Below are 11994 nucleotides of genomic sequence, written 5' to 3' on the forward strand. Positions count from 1 at the left end.
ACAGAACAAAATAATGAATTTATTCGGGCTCGATTGTTCTTATTGGTTTTAGTCGCTAAGGGACGCAGCACCGAAGACTACTCGGACATAAGCCTCAATTTATATTGTGGCGGAACGGAATGGAAGCGAATTTACATAGTGTAATGAACTTTATGGTCAATTGTGTAACGTAGAAACTAGACGAGTCAAAAACGTCGCGCGACGTCAGCGGAATTCTCCCGCATGAATTCTGGGAAAGGAATTCTCGAGAATGCTCGCTCATTCGCGAGAATTCCGCAGCTGCCGTCGGGGACGCTTGGCGAATTCGCGAGAAGTGGCGCGAAGGCAGGCGCGGTGTGACGTCAAACGTCGACGAAATACTACAGCCTCAAGACGCGTGCTTTTTTGCGCAGCGAGGCGAAATTCCATTCCGTTCCGTTCCACCGCAATGTAAATTGAGTCTTGAGAGTATAAAGTTTCAATGAGACTAGTTAGGGATGTTAACATGTTAGGCGGACGGAAATAGCGATTCATAACATAATAAATTTTTCATCACACTTGCTGGTCAACAGTGTCCTGACATGCAGCCAAAGTCGATTGTAATGCCCTAAATTACGCACACGGGTTTTTCCATTACATTATCGCCCTATGAATGTTTTACGTCAGCAGCTCGAAAAATCTGAACGTAGATATATTTCGCAAAAACTTCAAATTCTGCAGTATTTTTAGAATTTAGAAATTCCTTATATCTTATACAGGCTGCGCAATTTTCGTTCGAGTTGTATTATTCTATAGAAGAATAGCTGGTATCTGTTAAAAAAACACCACCATTTGCAAAATATGTAAATGTTGCGTTGTGAAGCGACAATTATTCATAAAAGAAATAAATTATCGTTGTATATATTTCCTGGCAAACGTATGTGGCACTGGCGGCTTCGGACACTTAACAAATTCTCGTGAATATTTCTTATTTTCCGAGCGGTAATACACAATGTAGGCAGGTACAATAAATTTCATGAGGTCAAAATATTTATCATTATATAGATAGTGTTGGGTAATTTACTGAAAAAAATCGAATAGTGGAAATTTTTACTGAAAAAAATCGAATAGTGGAATCTTTTCAAAATATTCTGAAAAATTAGAAAAATATTCGATATTCTTCTACGTTTAGATATCTTTTGAAGTTGTGTTTAGCATGGATTATAAAATAAAATCGAGTTCTTAAAGCAAGCTAAGAGTATAATGAGATTTAAAATGATTGGACCACAGGAAGAAAGAGAAATAAAAGCGAAAAAAAATCGTCATCTGTTGCTCGTGAATTTATTGCGTCCTTTTCGTAAATGGGCTTTATCATTATTGGTATATCTGTATCTTTAATAGCGGCTCCTGAACTGCTATATGAAGTATACAGTGAAAGGGCCAATAACACTAGTGACAGTTTTGATGATATCTTAGAAAGTACTTGAATACGGTTAAAATAAAACAATGATTATTAATAATAAAATTAAAAACAACGCGGATGTAGTAGACGCTTGGAACATCATAAACAGGGAAACTGTGTGAGTTAAACCTCGCAACTTGGATATTCAATTAAGATCTGATGATAAAATTGTGAAAACAGACTCAAAAGATGTTAAAATATTTAATTTTTTTTATAGACATTCCAATTTTGACTACTGTTGTTCATAGCGTCTTCCACAGCCGCTAGCCGGTGAATGCTTAACAAAATAAAACATTAGTAACATAATTTAAACTGTACAAGAGACATTCTTAAAGTCTTCAAAAATTTTGATGGTCTTTCCGTCAAATTTTTTTTAGTTTTATAGTCGATTGTGTTGCGGCCTAGTACTTGCGGCTTGATTAGTATGTCTTTTTCCATGATGGTGTGTTTTTTAACCTCTAAAAGCAAAGCGAAATTATTCTTCTTTTTAAATTTGATAGTACTTCAGAACCAACTTGCCACTGTTAGGGTTGAAAGTAAGGAATCCAGAGAGATTAAAATCTGGAGAGGAGTGCAACAGTCACCTACACTTTCTAATATTTACTCCGAGGCGATCATGACGGAAGCTCTGGAAGATTCGGACTGTGCGGTTAAGATCAATGGACGTCTTATTAATAATCTGAGGTGTGCTGATGCCACACCTCGCAGCTTCTACAGAAACAGAGCTTCAAAAAATTGTCGACAGAGTGAACGAGTATAATGTGAAGGCCAGCCTTAGAATGAATACAAATATGTCGGTACTTTGTTAACTGAACATTGGGAGAGTGAAACAAAGTAAAATTCCTTTATCACCATGAGGACCTCTGCTCTTATTGTTATCCCTAACACAGGGCTCATATGTGTAACATTTTAATTTATGTACCATATGAAGACAATAATTATATGGAACATTGAAACTATTATGCGGCTGCCGTCTTAAAATTCACCAAATTGCCGAACGATCAACTTCTTCACTATTACGTGAGGCGCACTATAAGTTTCCGAAATGAATAAGAAAAAAATACTATAAATGGTCAGAAATTAATTTATTGTTTCCCAAAATATTCTCCGTTAGCGTTAATGCACTTTTTCATACGAATGAACCAATTTTGAAAACATTTATGCCACTTCTCCGTGACAATCTCTGAACATATTTTTCATACTTTTTGACAGCCTCTTCTGGTGATCAAAATCGTTGACCGCGTAACTGGTTCTTAATTTTTGGAAATAAATAAAAGCCACAAGGTGCCCGGTCGAGACTGTACCCGTGTACATGGCTCATAAGGTCAACGTTGTTCACCTGTAAAAATCCATTTGTCTGTTTGGCCGTGTGAGAACTGCCATTATCGTGGTGCCAGATGATACAGCATTTACGGTTATTTTTAGGGAGTTTGTCAATAACTTCCAGCAAACAAATGGTCGTGTACCAATCACTATTCACGGCAGAACGATTCTTCAAAGCAACAGTAGCTACGTGTCCAGTTTTATTAAAAAAGAAGCAATCATCCGCTTAGAGGCACTTTGCACGCGTGCCACTTTGGTTGGCTTCGGCTCATCTCGAAAGACCCGTATTCTCGATTGCTGCTTTGTTTTGATATCGTAACTATAAATCCATGTTTCGTCACCTTTTACTATATCCCACACCAAATTTGACGCCCCTTTGTTGAATCTGGTAAGCATGGCATTGCAACAAGTGACGCGATTCATTTTTTGAGCCTCGGTGAAATTGTGTGGGATCCACCGAGAGCACAGCTTTTTCACACCCAAATGTTTGTGTAGTTTGTTTGTATTTGACTCATGCCTATGACTAAAGATGCCCGAATCTCAGGGTATGTCACATTCCTGTCTGTTTCGATCATACGGCGCACAGCATCGATGTTTTTGTTGTTCACAACAGTGGACGGGCGACCATCACAAAATTCGTCACTGAGATTCACACAACCGCGTTTGAATTCTGCAAACCAGTTATAAATAGTTGTCTTGTTGGTGCTTCATCGCCAAAAGCAGTTTAAAGCCGAGCGAAGCTTCGCTGAGCTGTTAAATTACACTTAAAGTCGTAGAAAGCCATACTACGAAAATTTTCACGAGTTAAATCCTTGGTGATGTAGATAACCAATTTTTAAAATAACGCCACAAACGTTAACGTAATAACAAGTGACAGTCAGATGAAACAAACTGTATTCTACAGCTAAAGAGTTCCATTTTCAAATGTTGTAATTACTTTTTAAATATTGTTTATGTAAGTGGCCAGTTCCGGAAACTTATAGTGCGCTCTATGTACATTTGGCCAATGCTTCCCTACTAATGTGAGAACTGGACTATGAAAAAACATCTCAGTAAATGTATAGTGGCATTGAAAATGTGGGCCTATAAATGAATGATACGACCATAGACGTCCAAAATATATGGTGGCCTGCTGCACTTGAGTTTTTGTGGGCTGCCGGCGGTCCACATGGTTTGCTGGTTAAAAATCTAAGATACGAAGTGGCCTGCTTCAGTCGAATATTTGTGGGCGGTCGGCGGCCCACGTGCCTTGCTGGTTAACATTCGAAGGTACATAGTGGCCTGCTGCAGTCGCATAATTGTGGGCGGTCGGCAGCCCACGTGTCTTGCTGGTTAACATTCGAAGGTACGTAGTGGCCTGCTGCAGCCGCATAATTGAAATGAAATGAAATGAGGTTTCATTTATTTCATTTATTATATTTCAATCACAAAACAGTCTTTAGAGTAGGGTTACTTAAGGTTAATACAAGACTAAAAATTGGTCAGACTGTTTTGTAAGAGACTGGTGCCCGAGATAGGTATAGAAAAACCTGAATTACGGGTCACCAGGCTTCCACTCTGCAGTTGACCAATGCTGCAGAGTGGAAGCCTGAAAGAATGCAATAATTATGGGCGGTCGGCGGCCCACATGGCGCTGAGAGTGTTAAATATCTAAATAATAAAATTAATAATAATAACTGTGTGTATGAATTGCGTTTTGCAATTTCATACATATATCGCACGTTAATAAAATAGTGTATTAACTCAAAAAGTGTATTTTCTCAGAATCGACGAAAAAGGAATTACTCGCTCCCCGTGAAAGATCTGTGTAAATTTATGTATAGGTTATTTCTTACGTGCCAAATTTAAGAATAAAAGAGAAAAAGTAATTTTATATATTTGAATAAGGACTATTTCGGCCAGAATTAGCTCACATAAGGCGTGTCTCATTTTGAGTTAAGTAGTTAAGTAGATATCTTTTAGTTGTTTTTTTACAATATTCTAACGACGGTTTTATTGACGTGTAGAGAATCAAATTTTACCTTTAACAATGGCATAATCTTGAATTTCACATATTTTGAGTTATAACACTGTTGTAATAGCAGTGCGATATGTATTGTGTTTAAATATTTATAGTCGTAACATTTTCAAACTATAATTCGATTAAGGTACTAGACTGGATGAATGTATTTGATAAGGTTGCTCTTTGTGTAAAGGTTTCAAGTTCCCTGTTACATTTCCGGGCTGTGAGCGTGACTGAAACAATGGAAGACTAAACCACGCGCGGGTTACTGCACGCAGACGTGGCAGGTTCTTTTGTCGTACCACACAAAAAAGTTTATTGTAACTACACTTTTTTTTAATATTTTCCTCGCTTTTTATCGTGTATTTTTTGACTTGCACCTTGTGAGTCGAAAACCGACTTAAAATTATGTTTAATGGTTAAATTACGTATAATTTGTAAAACAATATATATAATGTGTTATATATATAATATTGTATTCTTTTAATTATGTGTAAAAGCAGTGGTATAGCTACTTCTACAGGAGATGCCCAGGATTTTGAAAATATTATATGTACGATGTTACGAATGCGATGTAGTCGTATCGCAAGAATAAATTTCGCGAGAAAGGGAAGTGACCAATTATATTCCAGTCAGTACAATCTTATACTTCATAGTTCTACGTCTCAGTTTTAATAAGGAAGTGCACTTACGGACCCCACCCGCCCTACTATAGACCTCCTTGGCCCTAATCGTTTCTAGGTATATTCAGGGTTGATGGTAGGCCTTCTCCGAACGTTTTAAAGAATTGTTTTTTACAACAGGTGGGATTCCCATAGGTTTACTGCTACTTGCTCTAAGAAAAACAAAGAAACAAACTAAAAACACTATACACTGCAGGAATAATCCTATCATAACTAAATTATGGAGACGAGAAAAATATCCAATACGCTAACCGAAATCAACAACTGCAAAACAAGAAAACGAGTATGAAGGTGATCGACCAACTACGTTTGTCAATGTCAAAAACAAACGATTTTTGTTTCATTGCAACCAATATTTAGAATAGGGTGGATAAAGAGAGTTTATTAAGGCTATAAATTTTGAAGAAGCATTGGAAAGATTTTAATATTCGAACTCAACCGTCAACCTTAACTTTACTCGTATAATAATAAAATCGAGTATATAACCAGAAATAGAGACCGTTACCCCTGGTAACTCATCAGGTAAAATGGGCCTTATAACACTTTTAAACATCAACTCTCGTTTGCGCTGAAATTATGAATTAAAAAGCTGAAATAGTACAGCGCTAACAACTGACCTGTATATACAATGATATTATACTTGTAAATAATGTGTATGTATGTCTCCGTATATTCCAAAAATATCTATATTTATTGTAACAAAAATAATATCACTAATATTATGGGGGGCTGTTCCATTCGGTGGTGTGAGATAAACAGCAAAACATCTAATTACAAAACTAACGGAATCATATTTCATGGGTAATTAAATATGTAATTTTTAAATTTACGTCCATTAAAGCAAAGCTCAAGTTAAACTGGTCGATTTGAAGTGAAACAATTGACGACGCCCCTCAATTGTTTCGAATTCGGGCTGGCCAATCGGAATGCAGTTGTCACCGTAATGATTTGGCAGAATAGTTTTCAAACAAATTAAATGACATTCCGTCTCTATTCGATGAATAATAATAATTGCAGGTGTCTCGTTGCATATGTCGCATAAAATTAGTTGTGGCACAACCCATAGCGTAATAAAAATCAGGCATTCTGTTCCCGAAAAGTTGAAAGATGTCATGTGTACATAATAAAACATTGATTGTTTTGTGATGTCGTCGTGTTAGGACAACTTTATGACATAGTATTTATACAATGCAATATTACGCCATTTTTAAGTGTAAACTTTCTCGATTAAAATAGGGCATGGACAAGGGTAACTTGACATCTAATATTTGTGCCTCTAAAAGCTTGTAATACATTCTGTGCTAGTCGAAATAATTGTAAAATTTTATCTATGCTAACACAGCAATACCCCTTCAATGCCCTAAATTCACACGAGAGACGTCCATGTGGAACATTTTACAACTATCCACTGGCACTTGTGATAAAAGTGATTACAAAATGCGTCGTGATCATAAGCGTCCCTGTTGCGGTGACCTAAATTAAACTAGGGCACACTGCGTTATAAAACTTTGTAATCTTGTGGCTATTACATAATGTGTAAATGTCTTTAGTCACAGTTTGAGTTTTTTCAGTTTCTAAACATTTCCTGGAATTATTCGTAGCAGCTTATCGTTATCGTACTAATAGGTAGGTATCTACATTTACTACCAAGTATTATATATTTTTTTATGATACTAAGTGACGGGACAAATAAGTCGTGTCTGTTCATAACAGAACTCAGAACTGTGGGGCATTGTCACTGCGCCTGTCAGCCAAAGACATAAGTTGCCAAGTCTTATGTCCCTGTAATTTCACCAGCACCTTTAGGGTCAATTTATATTGCGGCGGAACGGAATGGAAGCGAATTTTTGTAACGATATTGTACATAGTATAATGAACTTTATGGTCAATTGTGTAACGTACAAACTAGATACGAGCCAAAATCTTCCGCGCAATGCGCGAGCATTCTCGAGCAAGCGCGAGAATTCCGCGGAAGGTTTTGCTATGTACAATATCGTTACAAAAATTCGCTTCCATTCTGTTCCGCTTCACTATAAATTGAGCCTTACCCTTCAAAGCCGGAACGCAGTAATGTTTACATTACTGCTTGGCGGCAGAAATGGTAAGGTACTAGCCTGGACGAACTCTTTCACAAGGACTCGTAATAAAGTAAAAAAATCTCATACCATTGTCATTCTAACATTTGCTGTGCAATAAGCCAGACTGGAAAGAAATGGGAAACATAATTGACGTATCAATCATACACAAAGCGTTATCATTTAAGTAAACACTTTAGATGTAATAAATCTATGGATGTAATTGAATATTCGATTTATGTTTGTTTCACGTCATTTCGACCCAGATTTAATGTGACTACATTTTGTTATGATCTCTTAAGGGGTGGGCAAGAATGTTTCACAATGCCGCTCCATAGTCGGCACCTATGCTTATATTTCTTATATGTAAGTCATATTTAGATAGCTCTATGTACAGTTTGGAAATGTGAACAATGTTATAAGATTTTCTAAGTGTTCGATCTTTGTCTTAATAATTATAACAAAGTAGTGGTAAGTAATTTCACAAAAACATTGAACAAAAACTTAGGTAATGTTATAAAAATGTTAAAGTATGTGTATCATTTTTAGGTACCTTTATTTATGTATGTCATATTTAGGTACCGTTATGTACAGTTTGTAAAGGTAAAGGTGAACAATGTTATAATTATGTTAAAGGTAAAGGTGAACAATGTTATAGTTATCATAAATTGATATTTTGAAAGATCTGTGAAAACTATAGCTGAAAATCGTGGCCAAAAATCTAGAGCAATAAATGTAGAGCGGCATAATTTTTTTTCCGGCACTGGTAATATTAAAAGTAAAGCAATCGTTTTCAAGTAACATTACCCTCCAAATTGAAAATATGTGAAGCCACAATAGCTTGGTAGTAGTAGTTTAGTATTTTTAATTAAATATAAAGATCAAGTTTTATTACAGTCCTCTGGTTGTAGTAATCATGATAACAACCGGATTACATCGCTCGTGATCCACTGGGACTCTGCACATTCAATTAGCCCAGTTAGTTCCATTGCGACCTTCAGTGTTCGCTATCAGTAGGACACACGTGGCTTGAACTAGGGCTATCACGGACTGGTCTCATATCAATTGATAAGACGTAGATTCGATGTTAGAGTAGGTATACGAGTACATTTAAATTCAATGCAAGGGTTGGTTTTTGTTATGATTTTGAAGCTTTACGTATTTAGCTGTACATGTACATTCATTGCAGTTCAGGAAATAATTAATAATGACAATAGTCGGTACGTTTTTGGCAACTGCTTGACACCGCGTAGGCAATGAAGTATATCATCTGGCGTACTTTAAAAAGCAACCAAGATGGTAATATACTTTACGACATCCAAAATATGGGACGAAGCTATTATTCATACCTAACAGTTAATGTTATATTAACTTTATTGGCGATTGGAAGTTCCAAGAATTGCATCGTAATAAACACGTCACTTGGCCATCGGCCAATCATGTAAGTATCTATTGAGCCGAACCTTACGGTGCCCGCGCATGTTGCTAAGCGGCCGTGACCTCAATCATTAACGTGTTTGATAAATATTGCTTTGATTTACAGATTGTCTGTTTTATTAAAATTACAAAAAGTCGGTTTTATGTCTGTACGGGCATGATGATTATGATGATGTTTGTGTGACTTAACTCACGTCATATTATTTGCTATGAACCAACACGGATGTCTTAATGGTACCTACTTCTAAGTGCTCGGGTTGCCATGCCATGATAGTATCGCAGAATAGTATATTTAAGTATAAAATGATTTCACATAGCATTAGATCATCATATTCTTTCCTTTCAATTGTTTTTATAATCATGTTCATTTAAGTACACTTCTTCATACAAAAGCAAGCTTTTCTCACATGTTTTCATCATTCAGATACTACGAGATAGCAGGTACCAAAACTTGTAATAATTGTTTGTACATGAGCAGTTAGAATTGTCCAAACTCGACAGATTACATTAACACTTGTGTCGCTGAAGTTTTATTTGATTAATGTTACAGCGGTGACGCAAGAAGTTAACACTTTGCTATTGGGAACTGGTTTCTTCTCACCTTATGATAATATTGCTTATGATAGGATGTTCCATTCTTCACATGTATTCTATTAGACAACAGTGAAATTGTCAAAGAAGCGTGGACTTAATTTTTTTTCAAGTTAAACTGCATGTATTACGTAACATCTAGCCAATAAAATCCAATTGGTTTGCGAATAAATTAGTGAAATCGGCTGTAACTAGTTATGTATTTTGTAAGTAGTGTTGTAATCTATATTCCAAGATATAGGCACTTTTTTGATGATCGGAGTGCCGGCTGCTACATCCGCCAAAGAATAAATTTAGAGATCAATAAACTTAGAATAATCGTAGTGACAACGTTGTACGAACTTGGGCGTGACGCATTTTGATGACATTTTCTATGCACATCTAGACTTTTTCTCTATTCCTCTGTACTAAGCATATTTAGTTTATAAATTATTTCCTATGTTTTATGCCATACAGGTAAATAAAAGTTGCTAAGTGTATCACAAATAAATCTTTATTACTTACATTAAAAAAAAACGTTTTGGACTTAATCTAACCTTTAAAAGAACACAATCTAACAAGTGGACTTGAAAAAATTCATGTCACGGCTTCACAGTTCACGCGGTGACTAACTGTTGTTTGTGCTTATGCATAAACTGTCTTTACCCGGTTAACTGCTTTTTGTTTTGAGAATCACGAAATTGTTGCTACGACGCGATGTTTCCTAATTCTTCTAAAAATAAATACTGAACCTCTATTGTGTGACGGGCGAACAAAGGATTTTTTGATGTTTTGCTAAATATATAAATGACATTTATGCCTCAGCACGTCTTAGGCATATACATAAATGTGCATAGGCATACCCAACACAGTAAGCGATCGCCTGGAATTACGTTTACGATTAACTTTTTTTGTGTTGTCTTGTGATTGGGGTAAAAGGTTATGGGATTAATGAAGCGCCATGTGTGACTTAATAAGATCTTTTAGAGACGATTTGGATGGCAAAAAAAGATACGTAACTATAAAAAAAAAACTCGGTATGTGCAACGAATCGTTAGATATTTTGAAAGCACGACATTATTGTCTACGATGGCTTGTTTGTGCGAACGATAATATCGCAGTTAAGTTTTTTAAATGATTAATTCATTCTGATTCTTATCTTTATGTCTTGTTATTTCAGAGACTGTACCTAACAGCTACAGCGTGAGACAAAGATTACATTTTCATAACTGGTAACATGGTTTTTGTATACGTGCTTCAGATATAATTTGTTGTCGCTTGTCAGATTGTATTTTTTGTGAATGAATGAATTGATAGTAGAGCTCAAATATGTATTTACAACTTGACTACGAACTACTATTGACATCAACAGGCGCTTCTCAAGTATTGCGAATATAGTAAATATTCGCATCTTTTGAGATGCCTATATCCAACAGCATATTGTTATAGGTTGATGTGGCAAATGAAATGTCACATTAGTTTCAGGTGTTAAATAAAAAATATTAACAGATAGGGACACGAAAATTTCTTTCGAAGTAGGTAAGTATATGGTGACGTGAATCACCGATAGTTGACGTGACGGATTGAATGCGTTTGCATATAGGCTGTATTACCTATCGTCAGATGTTGCCGCTTTGACCATGTAGAGATTAACTAACACCCGCCGTCCTACACTGTAGTTGACATCAACACTCGTAAATTCCCCTATACTTAGTAGGAATGATTTGACATTTAAAAGTCGATAATTAAACACCTACTTACAGAACAAAATATTTGCATTTGAATTCCTTGTTGCTCATAGTTCTCATAGCGACATGTTAAGAAAAATCAATAGTAAGAGTTGGACACTATCTGCAGTTATATTAAAATAGGTTTTAGTAACTAGGTCAGTGACCCCACGCGCAAACTAGAGGCTGACCTATTTACTGTTACACTGCGGACATGCCTTGGAAAATTCAAAAGAAATAAAAACTTTCAAAACACGGTCACGGTGAAGTTGTAAAATTTGTTTCTACGATTCGTGAGTACTAATGAACGTTGTAAATGCTCTGTAGTAACGATAAAGCCATTTAATAATAAAAAATATGTAGAGCTTTTTTAATAGGTAACCCAAACTAGAGTTGCAAAAGTTTGCGGAACTATATTTTTTACAAATCGTAAATTATTTTTCAGTTAACTTTATGTTACGGCATTAAATAGGTAGTATAAAATTTGAATAAAATGGTCGTATATCGCCATATTCATATTATAGTAGGTCGTATAACGTTCTTTATCATAATTCAAGTACGCCCCAATAAGATAACTTTGATACGGATTATAAAGTTTAAGGGACTCTTAAATCATAATGAATATCGGGATATTTTTCGCTTATGGTTTTAGTTATTTATAAGGAAAACTAATAACATACCAACCTTGACACTTAAAATCCTTTTATTGAAGAAGTTAAACAAATTATCACTTTAAATTCAGTCTTATTAAATCACA

This window comes from Hyposmocoma kahamanoa, unplaced genomic scaffold (assembly GCF_003589595.1).
Source record: "Hyposmocoma kahamanoa isolate Upper Pololo Valley unplaced genomic scaffold, ASM358959v1 65, whole genome shotgun sequence".
Classification (NCBI taxonomy): domain Eukaryota; kingdom Metazoa; phylum Arthropoda; class Insecta; order Lepidoptera; family Cosmopterigidae; genus Hyposmocoma; species Hyposmocoma kahamanoa.